At 41.8% G+C, this 20,826-nt stretch overlaps 1 protein-coding gene across 11 annotated transcripts in view; it reads right to left on the minus strand.

The window, feature by feature from the left end:
* The window catches only part of ATP2B2 (ATPase plasma membrane Ca2+ transporting 2), a 696,441-nt gene that overhangs the window by 308,894 nt on the left and 366,721 nt on the right, over positions 1 to 20,826 (minus strand). The window contains exon 1 of one of the 11 annotated variants that reach the window (XM_043971637.1): positions 5,705 to 5,827. The exons of the other annotated variants lie outside the window; for them this stretch is intronic. The gene's annotated coding sequence lies outside the window, so the exon portion shown is untranslated. Of the gene's footprint in view, positions 1 to 5,704; positions 5,828 to 20,826 lie in introns of those variants that run through there. 11 annotated transcript variants of the gene reach the window in all.

Here is a 20,826-nt window from a genome sequence, read left to right on the forward strand (position 1 = left end):
TAACTTAACCCTCATCACCCCGCAAAACACACACACACACACACACACACACACACACACACACCACACGCGCACGCGCACGCATTCTACATTATTGTCAAAAGGAAAAACATGGAAGGATCATTGATCTTGTAAAGCAAGTTTAACTTATTGCAGAATTTCCTAAAAGGAAATCTTGCCTAAAAATCCTATAGATTGGAAACTCCTCAAAGTCAGGGACTATATGGGTTTTTTGGTTTTGTATCCCTAGCCCCCAACCCAGAGACATGCACATAGTAGGTGCTTAGCAAATGTCAATCAGAATTGGACTCAATGGATCATATATAGACTTTTATATTTAAAGAGACGTTACCCTTTAGACAAACTCGCTCATTAGATGGAGGCCCAGAGAAGGACTTGGCCAAAACCACAATGTTAATCAGCAGCAGAAGCAAATAATCCTACAAAGGGAACTCAGTGAGTATCATTTCCCAAATTCACTTAGCAAAATTTCTCTCAAAAGGCTATTTTGGTCCAACTTCCTTATTTTTTTAGATAAGGAAAGTGAGGCCAGAAACTGCTAGCAGAGTGAGGACTAGAAAGCAAGTGTCCTGACTCAAACCAAAGCTTATTCCACTGTAGTGTAATGCCTCCTCTATACAACAAGGTCAGCTTAACAAATTTATTAAGCGAAAAAGTTGCATCCCCAAATTAAAGAGATATAAAGGCATTTGAAAGAAAGGTTTAGCTAAATGGTGAAATAGAAAAAGCACTGAATGTTAGTCACAGTATCCAAGTTCAAAGCTTTGGCTTTGTCACTTATGATATGCATATGTGACCTTGGGGTAAATCACTTTACTTCTATTCATCTTACTGTCCTTGTCTGCAAAATTGAGGGCATTAGACTAGATGGGTTGTGAGGTTCTCCCAGCTTTAGATGGATAAGTCTGTGAAACTAAGGAATTACAGAATGAGAGACCCCTAAGGGTTCCAAAGGAAAAACGTGATTTTGGAGGGCGCATCTCCAGCTCTCAAGCTGATGCCAAAAAGGACAACCACGTCTTGAGACAATCCATCCCTCTGGGCTTCCATCACAGACAAAAGCCTGGGTTGGAGAGCCTATAGGGTTGGGGGAAGGGGGGGGCACTTCTGCAGGAGACTCTAGAAAAGACTGTGACAACCACCAGATCAGTTAGCAGCATGTGGCTCCAATTTCCCCCTCCCTGAGGCTGACCGCATGCTACCAGCCTGTAAAAATATCCCAGGCTAATCTCCCCCTTAAATCTTCACACCAAGTTTGGGGAGGGGGAAAATCATTCTCCATCGAGCTGAGGCAGGCTCACTCCCTGGCTCCTCCACCAGCACAACTGAGGCCAGACAGAAGGCAGCTTCCCCAAGCCCCTCCCCTTCTCACTGCAGACAGGATAGATTCCAAGGCCACTGCCGCCCCAAGGAAAGCAGACACAAATCCTGAGAGCCGCAGAGGACTCCATGACACCCAAGGCTGCCGGGCAATTGCCTTTTTTGTTGCTAGGGAATGGATTAGGACATCCCTCACAGGCAAGGTTACAATTTCACCAGAGTCACCGGCTCTAGGACCAAATGGCAAAGCTCTGAGTTCTTGTCATAGAAAATGCCCATCATTTTCTCAACCCAACCCCCCCTCCTTCTACACACTGCAAAACTGAGGGCCATAGAGGTCAAGTGACTTTGTCAGAATCACACGGTGGGTGGGTGGCAGTGCCAGGGTAAGAAGCCAGATCTCCTGATGATCACAGCTCAGAAGACAAGTTAGGAGCAGACAGTAGAGTCAAGAAGATACACACGGCCCACAGCCCAAACAACCTTTTGACCCTTTCTGAAGCCTGGGACTGCATGTATAGCAGTAGCTGGGAAATTCCCCACATCCCCTTGCAGGCCTGGAAGGACCTCCCGGAAAAATGCAGGAAGACCACAGAAGCTGGTGAGGCCCCCTCCCCTCTGTGGGCTGCCTAGCTGGAACCAGTTCTCCAGGAACTGAAGGGAAGGAGGCTTCCCAGCCAGAGTGGTGACCTTTCCCGGGACTTTTGATTTCACAGTGCCTGGGATGTTGTTGTTTTTTCTCCTCCTCATTCACCCCTGCAACCTGAGCATCATCGCTGCCAAGAGACACACAACCCCCCAGGTTACCATGGAGGCACCACATCCGATACTGACCTGAGGACGTGCTGAGGGGCCAAGCTTGGACAGAGGGCCGTAGGACTGTGCAACCAGGCAAAAGGCAAAATTATCCCGCCGAGCCCAATGCCCCTGCTTCTATTTATATTTCTGCTGAATTGAATCGCTGACCAAATCTGCAGATGGGTCCTGCTGAGAAACCCAACCTGGGCTTGAATACAGGCAACCGTGAACCAGTGGGATAGATCCCGAAGGTGACTTCCCAACAAAGAAGTAACCAAAAAGCAAAAGCAAAAACACTCACCCCTTTAGCAAAACCCGGCCCTAGCACCCAATCACTAATATTTCATGAAGGTGCTGGGTTACAACGCCCTGCTACTAGGAAGCGATAGCCAGATGGCGATGATAGGCCTGTTCCCCTCCACCCTTTAGTCCCTGCACCTGCCCCACTTCTCCCCTTCAGTATTGGGAACTGAGGGCAGAGACCTCACCCAGTCCAGGCTCCTGTAGAAAACGCATGGCCAGGATCCTGGGAGGATGGGAGATTGATTGTTCTTCCCAAAAATAAGATAGACTCTCCCCCACTCGTTCCTCCAATATCCAGAGCAAAGCACAATGTGCAAAGAGTAGAAGAGGATGAGTACACAGAAGAGAGACAGAGTCAGAAAGAGACAGAGATAGATAAAGAGACAGAAATACAGAGACAAAGAATCATCTAAAGAGAGGAAGAAAGAAAAAGAGAAACAGAGATAGAGAAACAGACAAAGACAGAAGCAAAGAAGTAAGGACCATGAAAGATGCCAGAAAGGAGAAGTGATAGGCAAAGGAATGCGGGTGAGAGATGGAAGAAGAGAAATACAAAACGTAAGGGATTTAGATCTGGAATGGACTATAGATTCATCTAGTCTAAGGCCCCCATTTTACAGATAAGGAAACTGAGGGCACTGTGGAGAATGATCTCCCTTCCCCAAACCTTATGTGATGATGTAAGCGGGGCTGGTCTGGGGTTTTCTTACAGTATCCTCAGTGGAGTAGAAAGGGACTTCCTGCAGGAAAAGGACTGTATCACTTTTGTATCTGTATCCCTTGGACTTAACACAATGCTAAGTATATAGCAGGAGCTTAATAAATGCTTGTTAATTGATTCTAGCTCCCCTCCTCTAGACTCGTTATCCTTAACTGGAACACAGGAGTAGTTTGGTACCTTAGCCTAAGGTTTAAAGTAGCAGAACCAAGATTCAAAGCTAAGATTTTGGATGGGATACCCAGTGGTTTTACTATTCCACCATGAAGAAAAAAGAGACAAAGACACAGAGGAAGGTAGAGAGAGAGAAAAAAGAAAAAAAGGAAGAAGAGATGGTGGGAGAAGATAAAAGACAGAAGATGGGGGAAGGAGGGGGAGGGAGACCTAGAACAAGGAGGGAGAAAAGGACAGTGGAGGAAAAAGAGTGTTAGAGCTAGAGGAAGGGAAAAGAGGAAGAAGAGGAGTCGTTCCCATTTGCAAGTCTGATTCTAGGCCTTGAATGGGTATTCTCTAGCCTGGAAATCAAATTGCTAAATACTGATCAAAACTTCTATGTCTTAATGCTTGCCTAAGTGGCTCAATTTCTTCGTCCTCTATTTCTAGAGAGGCAGCATAGGATGGTGGAAAAAATGCTGAATTGGGATCAGAAGATCTGGGTTGACATTTTATATATGACCCTTAAAATCTGTGTGACCACCAGTTTATCCCTCTGAGCCTTAGTTTCTTCATCTGCAAAATGGGAATGAAAATAATTTTTCAGAGAACCTAAAATTGGCTTTATGAACCTAAAAGTTCAGATATGTTCTATTATTTATACTTATTGAAAGTAGTCTTACATTTATAATCCATTTTTTGGTCTCAGATCTGTGATTTCAACCATGTAGCTCTACCAAAGCAAGTCAGCTCTCTGTTCTGCCCAGTAGCACTGAATGCTAAGTTAACTTGTCCAAGATCACACAGCTAGAGCATATCAAAGGCATATCTTGAAACCAGGTCCTCCTGACTGAGATTGGCTCTTTATTTCTTATGTCACACTACCCCCTTGCAATTAAAGATAGACAGAGATAGAGAGATAAAGATAGAGAATATGTAACATCACATTCTATATTATATTATCTATTTTAAACTAATATGGATTGATCCCTCTGGTATGAGTTATAAATGAGAAATTGCTGAGTGTTTAAAAAAATAAAGAGAAAAGATAAATCTAAGGCAAGACATGGATGAGACAGGGTCACAAGATCCTTGCAATTTCCAGCCTGGACAGTACTCAGTTGGACAGACACCATGCTGGTGAGTAATTTCAGATCACCTCCCAAAATGGTCCCTGAGTCACCACCACATTCTGTCCAAAGAGGGAAATGAAAGGAGGTGTGCTAGGACTCATCCAAGGTCACTCTGTGAGTCTGGGGACAATCCAGGACTGGAAAACAATGGGGATTCTTCTCAAGATATCATTTGCACTTCTACACTCTGAGTCATTTTCTTTTTGGAGCTTTCCAGCCTCAGTTGGCTCCCCAGCTTTGGCAGAGAGCATTTCTTCATGGTCCAGTAGCTACTGACTCAGAATATTCTCTCAAGGAAACTTGGCTTCATGTAAATTCACCCAAATCTATGCACACAGAGAATGTCTCTTTCCCTTCTGGGTTATTGGGCTCTTAAAAGACAGAGGGGGAGCCAGGCAGACATCAGACTGGCCCTTGAACTAGACATTTAAATTCAGTACAGCCCAATGAGTGTCTCCAGACAAGTCAAAGCAGCAAGATTCAGATCATTTTAGAACTAGAACAGTTTAAGAGCCAGTTCATCCACAGTCTTCATTTTATAGACAGAGAAATTGGGGTCCAAAGGGAAGAAATGCTTGAGTCTTTGTTGCATCAATAACAAAGGGAATAAGGACAATTAAAATGATCAACCATATTGATGAATAGTAGACCACTCCTGTTTCTTAACTAGGGCATGGGCATTTGTATATTTTATTTCTCTCTATTGGAATATCCTCCTTCTGTCATTGCCTACATTCAAAGTCTAAATCAAGTCCCCATGCAGATTTTTTGTCCTCCTATGAGCCCCTATATTTACCAAGTGCTCTTACTTAGCCCTCAACATACACTACCTTCTCTTACTATCTATCTTCTCTCTCCCCTATTAAACTGTAAACTCATTGAAGGCAGGCACTATTAGAAATATTTTGTATGTTTCACCATGCCTTGAAGCTTTAATGTTACAAATTCTAAGGCCTCTTTTACTTTTAATGGTCTATGTTATTAAGTACCTTTTAGCTCTAAACACTCTATGTTTTGTGCACAATTTCTCCTTCTACCCCTTTCAACTAAGGTTGAAGAATATTACATATGCTGTCAGACAAGTGTTCTGGTAAATGTTTAACAACTGATTCCAAAAAAAGTACGCAGGACACACTTTTAAATTTATCTGCATTATTAAAATTTTCTCCATCACTTTCTTGAGTCTACACAATCAATAAAACATTAATCCAAGACCTGAGTTGTACCATTTGCTGATTTCTGAGGTGTAAATACTCACCCTGGAAATGTAATAATCAGCTCTTCAGAGCTAGTACAATCTAGCTCTAGGAGCCCCCTGCAGTGTTAGACATGTCTGATGTGTTGATTGAGGGGGGGTCCTCTTTGTTTTGGTGGATGGTTTCTGTGTAGGGTAGATGAAGGGATGTTTTGAGAAATGAGGGTAATGTTAAAAATAAAAGACAACTATAAAAGTAAAATTGGTTAATTTTTTAAAGTCTATATTCTACCATTCTATGGTCTAAGGCTTCCTTCAGTTCAGAAATTCTGTGTTCTGTGATGTCTTCTGACTTAATCATTTTATTTTGACTGGTAAGTAGTTATCAAATGCCTGATAATTAATTGGTTCCCAAACCTTCACTAATCCTTCCTGAGACAACCCAGCTGTTAGAAGACCTTCTTGAATGAGACATTGCCTTCTCCTTCTTCCTTCTAACTATCCTGACCACAAAGGATCAAAAGTATATGCCCCAAAGTGTAAGACCTTTGGGAAAGAGCTCATGGATCATTGGAGCTAAGGTCCATCTTGCAAGGCCCTCCACCAACTGGCCTGATGCAAGCCATTTTAAGCTACCCCTCATGACTCCCAACACACCCTCCACTTCAGGACAGCCAGTTTATTCACCCATGCACCTTTGTACATGCCCTTTCCCCCTTACTTGGAAGCCATCCCCTCCTCTCCCAATCATATTCACCACTGAGGCTCAGTTCAAGCTCCTATGTCCCCTGGGAAGCTTTCCTTGGTCATTCCAGACCCCATGCATTGATCTCCCTTCTCTTCTGTACTCCACTAATACCTTTAAAGAATATCACATAATTTAACAGAACTATTCTCCAATTGTTACATTTTTAAAAGGGATTCTTGGGGGCAGCTAGGTGGTGCAGTGGATAAAGCACTGTCCCTGGATTCAGGAGTACCTGAGTTCAAATTCGGCCTCAGACACTTGACACTTACTAGCTGTGCGATCCTGGGAAAGTCACTTAACCCCCATTGCCCACCAAAAAAAAAAAAAAACACAACACAACACAACAAAACAAAAATAAATTAAAAAGGGATTCTTTTATCTGCTTTATCCGCATAGAACCCAACAGAGTGTTGGGCACACAGGAGACATTTCAGTCAGTAAGTCCTGACTGATTGAAATGCTCTGCCTCTCAGGCCAGCTATTTATTTGCAAACGGCCTGGAGAGGGAAGAAGGGGTAACACAGCTCCCTTTCAGACAATGTTACCCTGGCAGACCAACCAGGCCCCTGGCATTCAGTAATTTGGTGCCCAGATATCGCGGGGCTTGGGGAAAGGAACCAGGATTAGGCCCCAGTGTGTGGTTAGCAGGAAGACCAAGGCCAAGACAGTGGTGCCAGGAAGGACAAATAAGACAGTACAACTAGAGACACCATCGTAGAGTGGACAGAGCACAGAACTACAGAACTGACTAGGGGTCAGAAAAGCTGAGCTCTAGTCCTGCCACTACCAATGACTAGCTGTGTGATTGTGGGCCTCAGTCTTCTGGGTCTGTTAAAGGAAGGGATTGGTTTAGAGAATCTTCCCAGCTCTTATATTCTTTCTACATTACTATGAAGACCTGGACCTGCCTGGCCCAGATACAGCAGTAACAAGAGTATGACTCCTTGAAGATAAAGAAGGCCTGAAGGGGACCTAGCTCTCCAGACCTAGGCAGAGGGGCTTGACTCAGCTCCAAGAGACAGCTGGGTCATAACTCTAAAGTCCATGCAAAGGAGACAGCTGGAAACCAGGCTCCTTAAATGAAACCTTCTAGGTGCCAGATGCTCTCTGTAGAGAGAAGCAAGGGTGGGGAACGCAGACAGAGGGCAAGAGGGAAGCACGCCTTGGCCAAAGCCCTGACTCAGTCTTTGGCAAGGAGGACAGATAGCAACACATCCCCTGACTTCCAGCCCAAATCTGAGTTAAAATATCAAGGCCTTGCTCTCGAGTGACAATGCATGGACCAGCAATTGGTTACTGACTCTCATGGCTAGATGCAACCTGTAGATCCTTTAGTCCAACCCATTCATTTGATAGCAGAGAAAACAGGCTCATAGTGAGATAATGACTCACCCAAGCAGATCCTTGAGAACAGGGACTGCCTTTTGTCTTTCTTTGTATCCCCACCACTTAGCACAGTGTTTGACACAGAATATATGCCTAATAAATGCTTACTAACTGACTGATTGACTGACAGCAGAATGGAGACAAGAACCGAGGCATCCCAATGTCTAACTCCATGATCTGTCAACCATGACCCAATGCCTTACTGTTCTGCAGCTCTGAAGCACGAGTAAACTGAGTGAAAGTCAGGAGGTTATCAAGAGCCAGGGGTGTGGGGGAATCAGGCCACTCCCATATTATAATTTCCAGTCAAAAAGACACTCCTTGAGGGTAGGACCCATCTCACTTTTGTGTTTATTGCCCCAGCACAGTGCAAAGGAGGAATTTAATAAATGCTTGTTGATTGATCAACTATAGATCTTTAAGGGTCCTCTCCAGTTCTAAAAAATCATTCTAAGTTCCAAGATTGATTCAGGAACTGGGGTCCAGGCCTAGAGCAGGAACAAGACATACACAGGACCAGACAGATAATATTAACTAATTTGCCTTCTCTATTTCCTAATCAAGGTTACTCTGGCTGATTAACAGATGTCAGGGGAGAGGCTCAAAGAAGAAACTCTTGGGCACTAGAAGAAGTCATGACTGGAAATGCATGTATACTGGTTGAAGCATGAACACACAGAGGAAAAGAAAATAAGCATTGATTACCTACTACATACCAGCCAATGCTCTAAACCCTATAAGTATATTAGAGACTTTCAGCCTCACAACAACCTTAGGAGTCTGAGGAAACCGAGGCAGACAGAAGTTAAGTGACTTGCCCAGGGTCAAAGAGCAAGTAAGTTTCTGAAGCTGGATTTGAATTCAGACCTTCTTGACTCTATCCACTTGTTCTATCCACTGTGCCACCTAACTAAGAAACAGACTTAAAGCTTACAACAACTTTTTTAGTCCAACTCCCTCATTTTACAAATGAGAAAACTGAGGCCAAGGGAAATGAAATGACATACCCAGAATTACAGAGAAATTAAATAGCAAGCTGGAACTTTTCAGCTGTTCTGCATTATAATCCCCTATACCTTCTTGCCCATTCCTTCAAACAGGAAGGACAAAGGAATAAAGAGATAATTGACAGCAAAGAAGAACTTTTGATTTTCCAAGGGTAAAGGTGATTCTTGATGCTTAAAAAAATGGTGGAAGAAAAGTGATTTGAACCCAAGTCCACTCTTTTCCTTAACCCTGAGATTTAACCTATGCTCCCTATTTAACACTCAACTAAACCATACTGCCTCAGTTTCACCCAGGTGTCTTTTCTCTTTTTCATTTCAAGGTGGTGGAAATATCTTATTTACTCTATTCAACTGAAAGTACCCATAATGTCTCAGCATTTACTGAGATGGCTGGAAAGGGAATCTTTATATAGAGAATTTCTTTTCACTCTATTAGGCATCATGATGCCAGATATGTATCCTAGCAGGAACAAATTTTGCCCCAAAACATAATAAAAGTTGCACTTCAGAATGTATTGAACCTTTTGGATTTTTTTCCAAAAATCAAAAATGCAGAAGAAAGGTGATTGTTTTCTAATTACATGATGATGGGACTCAGCCATTAGTCACAAAGTAGCAATGCCAAGTGGCATGGGTTATTTTTAGGATGTGTACAATAGCTTTAAGGTCCAAAAGAAAGAAAACAGTGCCAAATCAACCGAGCAGAACAGGCAGCCAGCTTCAATCCAGGGCCCTCCCCAATAGTCTACAAAAGAACATGACCTTGGAAACTCAGACTTTGTTTTTAAGAAACTACAGGATTTTTGGAAATAATAATAACTAATATTTATATGATGCTTTAAGGTTTGCAAAGTGCTCTACATACCTGATCTCATTTGAGCCTCACAGTGACTCTGTGAGGTTAGCATTATTGTTGTTTCCATTTTATAGACGAAGAAACTAAGGCTGAGAAAAGTTGAGGGGCTGGCCAAGAGCCACATAGCTAGTGTCTGAGGCAGAATTTGAAATCAGGTCTTCCTGACGATAGGTGATATAGTGAATCAGGAAGAACTGAGTTCAAATGTGGCCTTGGACACTTCCTAGCTGTGTGACTTCACCCTGTTTGCCTCAGTTCCTCATCTGTAACATGAGCTGGAGAGGGAAATGGCGAATCACTCCAGTATCTTTGCCAAGATCATGAAGAGTCAGACACAACTAAAATGACTGAACAACACCTACAGCTTCCTGATTCTAAGCCCAGTGCTCTATCTACTGTACCACACTGCTTCTCAATCTGAGGAGAAAGAATGCAAAGTTCATAGAAGAGTCAACCAGATAGCTGAGCATATGTCTAGGAAATGTGACCGAACCAACTTAAACACTTGAATTCCTGAACACCTTTGTGAGCACCTCCTATATGCCAGCCTACTTCCTAATAGAGGTACAAAGACAAAGTGAAAAATAACCCCTGCCTTCAAGGGGTTTATATTCTAAAAATGTGCTGACTGATTAGGTTTGAGGGACACAAGATTTAAACAGTTATAAATACAAGCCATGTGTATTTGAGGAGATAAAGAGCATTGACCACCAGAAGAATCAAGAAAGGGGAGAAAAGGGAGGAAGGAAAGAAGGGAGGGAAGGAAAGAAGAGAGGGAGGAAGGGGAGAAGGGAGGAAGGAAGGAAGGTGAAAAGGAAGGAAGGAAGAGAGGGAGGGAGGGGGGAAGGAAACATCAAGATAGCATATGAGATGAGCCTTGAAGAAAGTTAAAGACTGTAAGAGGTGGATATGAGAAGAAAATGCACTTCCTAATGCCAAAGAAATTCTACAAATTTCAATGTTTGGTCTTATCATAATTGTTATATTCAAAAGCAGCTAGAGTTTACTAATCCCACATTGGTGCTTCCAGTTCCTCAGTATCAAACTGCACTGCTAGGCCTGTCTTCTTCAGGATAAAACTACCAAGCCCCTAATAGTTTGAGGTCATTCAGTGGTTTAGCTATTGCCTATATACAGCCACCTTTGTAGAAGTTATCTACACTGCTTTCGTTCCTCTATGCTAAACAAAAGTGGAATCCAGAAGGCAGCAGTGAGGTGGACCAGAACATACCAATCTCTTTGGATCCTTTTTTAGGTGAGATAGTATTTCCACTAAATAGGTTTGTATACCCTCAATAATCTCTGGAGTTGGATCAACTGACTGTGAGATTTTTGTCTCTGCTCTTAGAAATTCTGATATTGACTAAGTACACGGACAATCCAGAGAGATACAAGAGGGAGTAGTGAGCTCCCCCTCCCTACAGGTCTGCAAGTCAAGGAAGGATGACAATTTAAGAGAAATGCTATGATGGGGCTTCTTCAGATACATATCAAACTAGATACCCTCTAAGTTACCTTATAATTTGGGCACTCTGTGATACTATGACCTATAAAATAAAGAGAACACTAGCTCTGCTAACATCACGGAGCTGTTGTAAAGACCCAATGACCAAATGTACATAAAGTGGTAAAGTGCTATGGAGATTATTATTTTGGTCAAATAGATATCCCCTTTGTCCCTAGGCCTCTGGTAATGGTAAAAGTCTATGTGGAATTATTAGTTTGGTAACATAGGGAAATCCTTTGTCTCTAGATATCTATATGTCAAGTCTAAGCCTGACCCACACAGATTATCTAATTCAACCCCCTCTTTTTACAGAAAAAGGAAACTATAAAAATATCATTTATAATAATCAATGATATTTTTTTAAAATAATCAATGAAATTAAAATAACACTCCAAAGTTTAATAACTGCTTCACATACAATCTCACTGGAGTTTTACAACACCACATGTGTTATTATTCCCATTTTGCAGATGAGAAAACAGATCCAGAAAGACTAAGTGACCTGTCTGTGGTTGCCTACTTAATAAGCATCAGAGGTAGAAACTGAAGCCAGATCTCTCTTGATTCTATGTCCTAGTGCTTTCTATTATGCCATGTTGCCTTACACTCTAAGGTTCTTTGCTGTTTAGGAGTGAAAGCTCCTGGGGCCAGCTAGGTGGGGCAGTGGATAAAGCACTGGCCCTGGATTCAGGAGGACCTGAGTTCAAGTCCAGCCTCAAACACTTGACACTTACTAGCTGTGTGACTCTGGGCAAGTCACTTAACCCTCATTACCCAACAAAAAAGGAGTGGGGGGCAGCTAGGTGGCACGGTGGATAAAGCTCTGGCCCTGGATTCAGGAGGACCTGAGTTCAAATCCGGCCTCAGACACTTGACACTTACTAGCTGTGTGACCCTGAGCAAGTCACTTAACCCTCATTGCCCTGCAAAAAAAGGAGTGAAAGCTTCTTCTTGCACTGAGGTCAATGTATTTTTTCCTCTAACAACAGAGAACAGAGAGGATTTATGTCTAGTTCACTATTTCTAAAAAAAATAAAAAAGAGACTCATGATCACTAGAAAATGGAATGACCCTATCCATATGAATAGATTTTTGGTGACAGAGCCACCTCCCTAAAAGATGAAATACAAAGGTTACTGCAGAATTGGGAGAGATTGGGATATGAGGATGTCCCTCCTAGGAGCCTGGAGAAATTCTATACTGCACAAAAATTCCTCATTCAAAAAATTGTATGGGGCAGCTAGGTGGCACAGTGGATAAAGCACCGGCCCTGAATTCAGGAGTACCTGAGTTCAAATCCGGCCTCAGACACTTGATACTTACGAGCTGTGTGACCCTGGGCAAGTCACTTAACCCCCCCCCATTGCCCTGAAAAAAAAATTGCAAGCCCTCCTCATGCTTACAGGACAGAATTGAACCTCCACATCCTGGCATTCAAAGTCTTCTATGATTTATCCTTACCCTCCCAATCTGAATTTATGCTTCCTATCCCCCCTCCAATGCTCACTAACATCTGTCCTCCACTTTAGCCAGCCTAATCTCTTCAGTCTCTTCTAAATATGCCATAGGATCATATAATCATATATTTTGAGGTTGGAAGCAGCCAGAAATGTCTAAGCTGGAGCACAAGGAACCAGAAATAGGGGAAACACATTTATTAACATACATAGAAAGGAGGTGAATGAAATATTTTGTAAAATGGGTCATCTGATAACATAAAACAGATAAGGACCTTGGTTTTTCAATTCTATAAGAGACTGATAGGGTGTTTTTTTTTCAAAATCCTGAGTTTCTGTACAATCATAGCACCAGGATCACTCAACCTCATTCTTTTGAAAGGACAGCATGTTGACAGGACAGCAAAGCTATCAACCAGGCTACAGTTCTGGGTATGTGATGGGGAAAAGGGTAAAACTGGTCAGGTAGATCAGGTCCAGCATATGAAGAATCCTGAAAGCCAGGCAGAAGGATATAAACTTGATGCTGTAGGAAATAGTCATCCGAGACATTTGAACATGAAAGTCACACAATCAAATGGATTTCAGAAGATTAGCAAAGACATCTAGAAATCTTTTCAAGGGAAATATGATGGAGGGTGGACCAGAGCTCAGGTGCTCTTAGTACAATGTTAGTTTTAGCAAGTGACTAGTTAGATTGTACTTAGTACAGTCCTAGATCATAGAAAATTCATAGAAGGACCAGGCTGCCCAACCAGGATAGGCAAGGGCATATGGAGTAAGGCAAAAAAAAAAAAGAAGTAAAGCCTACAGTATGGCAGACCTTTAAGTGAGACTCAGGGGAGTCAAGAACACATAACTAAAAGTCATGGTCATGCAAACAAGCCAGTGGGGCTCATGACAACATACAGAAACAGAAGAGTTGTCAGAACAGAGATCACAGAAGGAGCAAGGTTCAAAAGGCATCCAGGATACAAAGACAGGAATGCTGAGAATTTTTAAAAGGAACAAGGAGTCAAAGTGGGTGAAGGAAGAAACAGTGTCAGCACCATGGACAGCTGCCATTGTTCACACAATCTCAGAAGAGGCAGGCCCAGGGCTATTGCACCCCCCCCCCAAAGTCAGTGTACTAAAACTAAAAGGGTCTTTGCCTTGTTTTTAGAGTCTCTGGTTTATCTTGGGAAAGGGGACTGACTACCTTCATCTGACCGTGATCTATTGATGTCTGTACAAGGACACATTTTTCTCTTGGTTGAAAGGTTAAGGATTCTACATCACTTTGGACTCCCCATCTACTTACTACCAGCCAATGGAGATGGAAGAGAAGACTATAGCATATTTGTTATAAACAGCATCACCTTCCTCAGGTGTTGGGGTTTTTTTTTGGGGGGGTGGGAGTTCCTGTCCCTCAGGTTCCCTATCAGTGCCAGGGTAGATCACAGATTCTGAAGGAAAACAAGATTTGGATAGTCAGAGACCCCAAAAGAACCCTTAAATTGGAATAGTCCAGAGGCAGTGTGGGATACAATCATTATGTAAGCAATAGAAGCAACATGATGCAGTAGAAAGAGAACTGACCAATCTGAAGTCAGAAGACCTAGTTTGAAATCCCACATTTGATGCTTACTACCTGTGACCTTGGGCAAGTCAAGGTCAACTTCCTGGGCTTCATTTCCCTCATCTGTGAAATGAGAGGCTTTCCAGCAAAATGGTTGGGTTTTTGTATCTCCAAAGGATAAGGCCTCTGGGAGATTTTGAAGGAGGAAATAATGTGCATGTGTAACTGACACAGCATAGAATTTAATGCTTATGGGGGCCTTACAATAGACCGTTTAGTCTAACCCCCCATTTTCAAGAGGAAGATACTGAAGCTCTGACAAGGGAAGTGAACTGCCCTGTGTAGCTCTGCCTTTTCTTAACCTACTTCCTCTTACTAGCTGGATCAAGATCAAGGGAGACATAATTTATCATTTCCGATTTGAGAAAGTGCTCCTGTTCTAAACAGACTGTACAGCAAAAGGTCAATAGAAATAGAGTTAGCAACCATCACTCATCCCACTCATCCTTGCACTTTTACTGGGCCTCCCATCTGCCATATGAGCAAGAAGGAAGGGGGTGGGGATGAAAAGCCCAAAAGAAGAAGAAAAGGGAGAAAAGAGCAATTTAATTTCTGAGTCTTCATTACCACATAGAACTCATGCTAAAAGACTTTATTCTTAAGAAAATCCAATATTTCATGGACACTGAGGGAGGAGGGAGGCAATAAAGACATATTTCTCATAGCAGGGGAACTGAAGATTGATCGGAGGGTCTTGTGTTCATATCAGCAACAAACCATACCCTGCAGTGGGGGCAACTAGAGAGGGACTTGCAGGAGGTGACTTTTCTGTAGCTGAGGCACCATTGCATTGCAAGCAGTTCTGACCCACTAATGATTCTGTTCTTGCAGAAAAACACTTTACTTTTTTTTTAGTGAGGCAATTGGGGTTAAGTGACTTTCCCAGGGTCACACAGCTAGTTAAGTGTTAAGTGTCTGAGACTGGATTTGAACCCAGGTACTCCTGACTCCAGGGCCGGTGCTCTATCCACTGTGCCACCTAGCTGCCCCACCACTTTACTTTTTTAAATAATATTTTATCTTTCCCCCAGTTACATGTAAAAACAATTTTAACATCCTTTTTTAAAGTTTTCAAACTCTATCCCTCCTTCCCTTTTCCCCTCCTTGAGATAATAAGCAATCTGATATAGGTTATACATGTGCAATCATATAAAACATGTCCATGTTAGTCATTTTGTGCAAAAAAAGCCACACACATAAAAAGAAAGTGGAAAATATACTTTGGTCAGTATTCAGATGACAGCAGTTTCTTTTTCTGGAAGCAGATAGCATTTTTCAGCATGAGTCCTTTGGGATTGTCTTGGATCATTGTATTGCTGAGAGTACTAAGTCATTCATGGTTCTTCATCATACAACATTGTTGTTACTGTGTATAATGTTACCCAGGTTCTGTTCACTTCACTTTGTATCAGTTCATGTAAATCCCAGAAAACCACTTTAACTGGATCACACAGAGGGACAAGCCTCCTCATCCTTGTTTTCTATCACCTCTATTTTCTATACCTTTTTTCAGGGCAATAAGGGTTAAGTGACTTTCCCAGGGTCACACAACTAGTAAGTGTCAAGTGTCTGAGGTCGGATTTGAACTCAGCTCCTCCTGAATCCAGGGCTGGTGCTTTATCCACTGCACCACCTAGCTGCCCCCTATAACTTCTGTCATTTTAAAACTTGGTGGTTTTGCCTAAATACCACTGTCCTCATTGCTATGTTCACCATTTACATAATTTCCTTATTTCCTGCTCCTCTCTAATATTTTGTGCTAAAATAAGAGAGGAAGGGAATTATGAGGTGATATTGCTTAGATGAGATGACCTAAACTACAAGATGATCATTTCTTCCCTTTGTGGTTGTAGCCATGGAGAAGCACAAGGTGACTGTAAGCAGGCAGTCATAAATCATCAATGATGACTTAAATGCAAGAAATGGCACAAAACAAAATTAAGAATTAATATGACCAGAAAATGGGAGATACCATCCATATAGGGAAAGTGAAGCCAAACACATCAAGAGATATAGAAAAGGTTCAAAAGAAGACATCCAGTACACATGGTAAGATTTTTCCCTAGAGAATTTATAGAAAGCTAAGGATAAGAATCAAACAGAATGAGAATACATTTTGTTGTGGGTTATTATGGTCCATACTATTAGGGAGTGCCCCTGTTGGTAAAATGATGGATTTAAGTTGAATTCAACAACATCCCCTCTGAGCCTCAGTTTCTTAAACTGTAATGTGAAAATAATAATATTGCTCTACTTACCTCATACAAATGTTCTAAGAAAAGTACTTTGAAAACTGAAAACTGTTCTACAGATATGAGCATCTCTGATTATCATCATCCTTCAACTCTAATCAGGCCTGCACGGTGTGCCAGTCATAGGCACACAATGATTTTCAGCAATGAAAGGATCAAAAGAACTGGAAATAAAAGGGGTGCCCATCAATTTGGGAATGGCCAAATAAATGATGGAATATGAATGTCATGGAATATTACTATGCCTTAGAAATGATAATAGGGATGGTTCCAAAGAAACCTAGAAAGACTTGCATGAATTGATGCAGTGTGGCATGAACAGAACCAGGAGGGCATCATTATACAATAAAAGCATTGTAAAGACAAAGAACATTGAAAGATTTAAGAACTCTGATCAATCCAATGACCAACCATTAAACAGAAACTATGGGGAAACATGTTACCCTCTTTCTAAAGGAGATGTGGACTCAAGATGAAGACATAGGTATAGACAAACACACAATCATAGTTATAACGATATAAAAAGAGATAAAGATAGTATGTTCATAGTTACTTGTATGTTTTCTTGCTCACTAGAATGTAAGTTTCAAGAAGGGAGGAACACTCTTTTGGGGCCTTTCTTTGCATCCCCAGAACTTAGCACAGAGTCTGGCATATAGTAAGTCCTTGATAAATGCTTGTTGACTATTTTTCCCAATCCAATCTTTTTTTTTTTATTATTTTTTTTTTTAGTGAGGCAATTGGGGTTAAGTGACTTGCCCAGGGTCACACAGCTAGTAAGTGTTAAGTGTCTGAGGCCGGATCTGAACTCAGGTACTCCTGACTCCAGGGCCGGTGCTCTATCCACTGCGCCACCTAGCCGCCCCCCAATCCAATCTTTATAGGATGAGATTACTATAGGCACATATAGATCAACCTCGTCAACCATACATACATACATACATACATACATACATATACGCACATGTACACACACACATAAATCTACAAAGAAAAACTACCAAAAAGAGCTTACAGCAGAACCAAGGCCCCTGCAAATGTAATTAGTAATAAAAGTCAAGGATGAGAAATGAAGCAAAGAGTTTGGGGAGAGCCTGAGTCTCTCTTCTCAGGACTTGGAGATACACAGACAAGTAGATACTGTTGGTAAAAGGAATATCTTGGGGTTAAATCCTTTAATTTATCAAAGCTTTTAGCACTCCCAGAAGTCACAGTTGTAGTCCAATTTCACTAATCTGATGCTTGGCAACAAGAAATAACATTTCTCAGTTGTTGTTTTTTCCAAGTATAATGTAAAACTAATTGTTTCAGACACCAAATACCCTAACCATAAATGATTAGCCTGTACTTAAGAGGAAATTAAATTTTATCCTATTTACCCATTAAACAGAGGCTCTATCTCAAGCAGGGCAGCAAAGATGGCAAAGTTGAATACTATGCACTATAAAGTGCATCAGGTAGACAGATCAGGTAAAATGGCTGCCTTTTATTTATTTTTTTTTTTTGAGCAAACACTCCAAATGAATTCGTCTAATTACACAATCATTCTAACAAGGGAACCACTACTTAGCACATGATGCTGCCTCTCTGGAAACTGCCTTCAGAGCTTGAGCCCATTTCTTTAAATACTTTCTGTAGTGGCAAACAATTCTCTCTAGAAAGCAGAAACAGTTAAAAGTTGTGGAGAGGGGCAGCTAGATGGCGCAGTGGTTAAAAGCACCGGCCCTGGATTCAGGAGTACCTGAGTTCAAATCCGGCCTCAGACACTTGACACTTACTAGCTGTGTGACTCTGGGCAAGTCACTTAACCCCCATTGCCTAAAAAAAAAAAAAAAAAAAAAGTTGTGGAGAACCCACTCTGCAAACAAAGTGAATGATTAAATGCGGAGATAAAAATGTAAAGATTTGAGGCTGATTCTCTTATGAAAAGAATTTCCAAAAAGGAGTTTCCACAATGGTTTAACAATTCACATTGCTATGTTTTCATGTTCTCAAAGTACTCTCCTCATAAGACTGTGAAGGATGTAGCACTGAGAAAATTGAGGAAACTGAGGTTCAGCACCTTGGCCAAGGTCACACAGCTAGATGTCCAAGTTAGTTAGGATCTGAATCTCAAGTCTTCAGACTGTGCATTTACCCTCCAAAAGGCTGACCAAGATAAAATAAAAGAATATTTGTAAGGCATTTTGTAAATCTTAAAACACCATGTAAATGCTAGCTATAAACAAGGGCAATGGACAAAAGTGATAAATAGACAACTTAAGCTTAATGTTTGGGTGGTGGGAGAGAAATTCCTAACAATTATAAGTTGTCTATTTATAGAATGAGCTGCCTGGGGAAGTAGTGGGTTGCCCTTATTGGAGGTCATTAAGAAAAATTTGGGTGAGCAACAGTCATACCTGTATGAAAAGGGATTTTGCTCATGTATAGCCTGGTCTGTGTGGCTGCTCAGGTCCACTCCACTTTTGCATTCTCTGACTCTGTTACCCTAGACTATGCTATGCTGCCTTACGTTGCTTTGACCAAAGGCCATATCAATGAAATAAGATTTTGACCTCACAAGGTGACTGCCATGATGGAGACCATGTTTTTTGACCATGTAAATTCTGATATTTTTGCTTTTTTAAAAAGTCATTATTTTATCCTCACATCTTATAGATGTAAATGACTTCTCTTTACCATCTGCAAATGTCAACAAATATCTGATTACAGGCCAGCTCCCAGGCTAGTTAGTGGTGCTAGTATGGTACAGAACAGAAACTCCTATAGATAATGGTGGTCATGCATGGTAATGGGGGAAATGAGGTGAAATCCTTGAATCACAAAAAAAAGTCCTGGCTTTTGTCTCCAAACAAACAGACTCCCCTTGCCATGAGCAGCTCCAATTTCTAAGGCCTTTCTGACCATTTGCTTTCTGTTTCCTCCTTTCTGACCACATACAAATTGATTTTACAAAGTTAGTGGGAGGGGAAAGTAAAGGATGTCTGTGGGCCACATGGAGGCTTTAATAACTTAGAATCATCCAATTACAGACCTGTGCAATTGCAGAACCTTTTAAAGCTAGAAGCTTAGTGCTAGAAGGGACTTCTGAGATTATCGAGTTTGAACCCCAGCTACCTATCCAAACAGAGTCACACACACCCTCCATGAAACCTTCACTGACCCTCTTCAGGCAACCAAATGGTGTAGACTTAAGACACAGTGCAGGACTGGAAATGAGAAAGACCTGAGTTCATATATGCCCTCAGACATATGTCATAGCCATGTGAGCCTAGCCAAGTGACCTAACCCTTTTCAGCCTCAGTTTCCTTATCTACAAAAGGGGAAAAATAAAAGCAGCTACCTCAGAGTGTAGCTGTGAGGTTCAAAGGAAATTTCATAGATACAGAGCTAGATACACACGTATGTGGGAGAAGGCCCATCCTATGAAAAAAATAAAGAGACAGACATTGACCTAGGTTCTAGTCTTGGCATTGCCACTAATTTCCCTGATGACCTTGAACAAAGAACTCATTTGCCTTCTCTTGTCCCCAGTTTCTTCTTTGAAAAAATTAAGGGGTTCAACAAAATGATCTCAAGGATCCCTTTCAGCTCTGACATTCTGGTATTCAAGGTTGGACAAGGCTGTAACTCAATGTTGATTGGCTCAGTCTTTTGCCAGAGCCCAAGGGAGGGCCCAAGGAGAGAGAGAATGAGGAGAGAATATTAAGGGAAACAGAAATTAGGTCAGTAGGAATCCTGGGGGGGTCTTATAGAAAGGTCAAGGAAAAAGAAAGATTGCAGAGGGAAATATTCTCCTCAATTAAGGGCATCCATATACAGCCAACATCTGCTTATCTTTGTTAGTTTGTGATTTCCCAGGACTCTTACTTTTCCCTCTCAGTTTTGGTACAATGTAAAGAAGCCAGGATTGAGAATCAGAGGACCTGGGTTCAAATCCCACCCTCTGCTATTTATTGCTTTTGTGATCTTGGTCAAGTCACTTACCCTTTAGGGACTTCAGATTCCTCATCTGCAAAAATGAGGGGATTGGTCAAGCTGGCCTCTAAGGTCTCCTCCAGCCATGGTTCTCTGCTGCTTCCCTATAGCCCAATGTGCCCTATGCATTAGCAACCCCCCACTGGAATAGGATGAAGCCACAGAAAGTCCTGGAAGCAGACTCTAATCAGTTCCCAGTGTCCATCTGGAGTCACTCTGGTGAAAGGCCTTTAGGAGGAAGAGAGATGATAATATGAGTCTTCTGGGGGGAAGAAAGGGGAGGAAATGGTGGTGGTAAGAAAAGAACACCATGGTGGATTCGAGATGTCCCAGCTCTGCCACTTGCTAGTCAAGTGACCTTGGATGAGTCACTTGA

The sequence above is a fragment of the Dromiciops gliroides genome, chromosome 1 (genome assembly GCF_019393635.1).
Source record: "Dromiciops gliroides isolate mDroGli1 chromosome 1, mDroGli1.pri, whole genome shotgun sequence".
Classification (NCBI taxonomy): domain Eukaryota; kingdom Metazoa; phylum Chordata; class Mammalia; order Microbiotheria; family Microbiotheriidae; genus Dromiciops; species Dromiciops gliroides.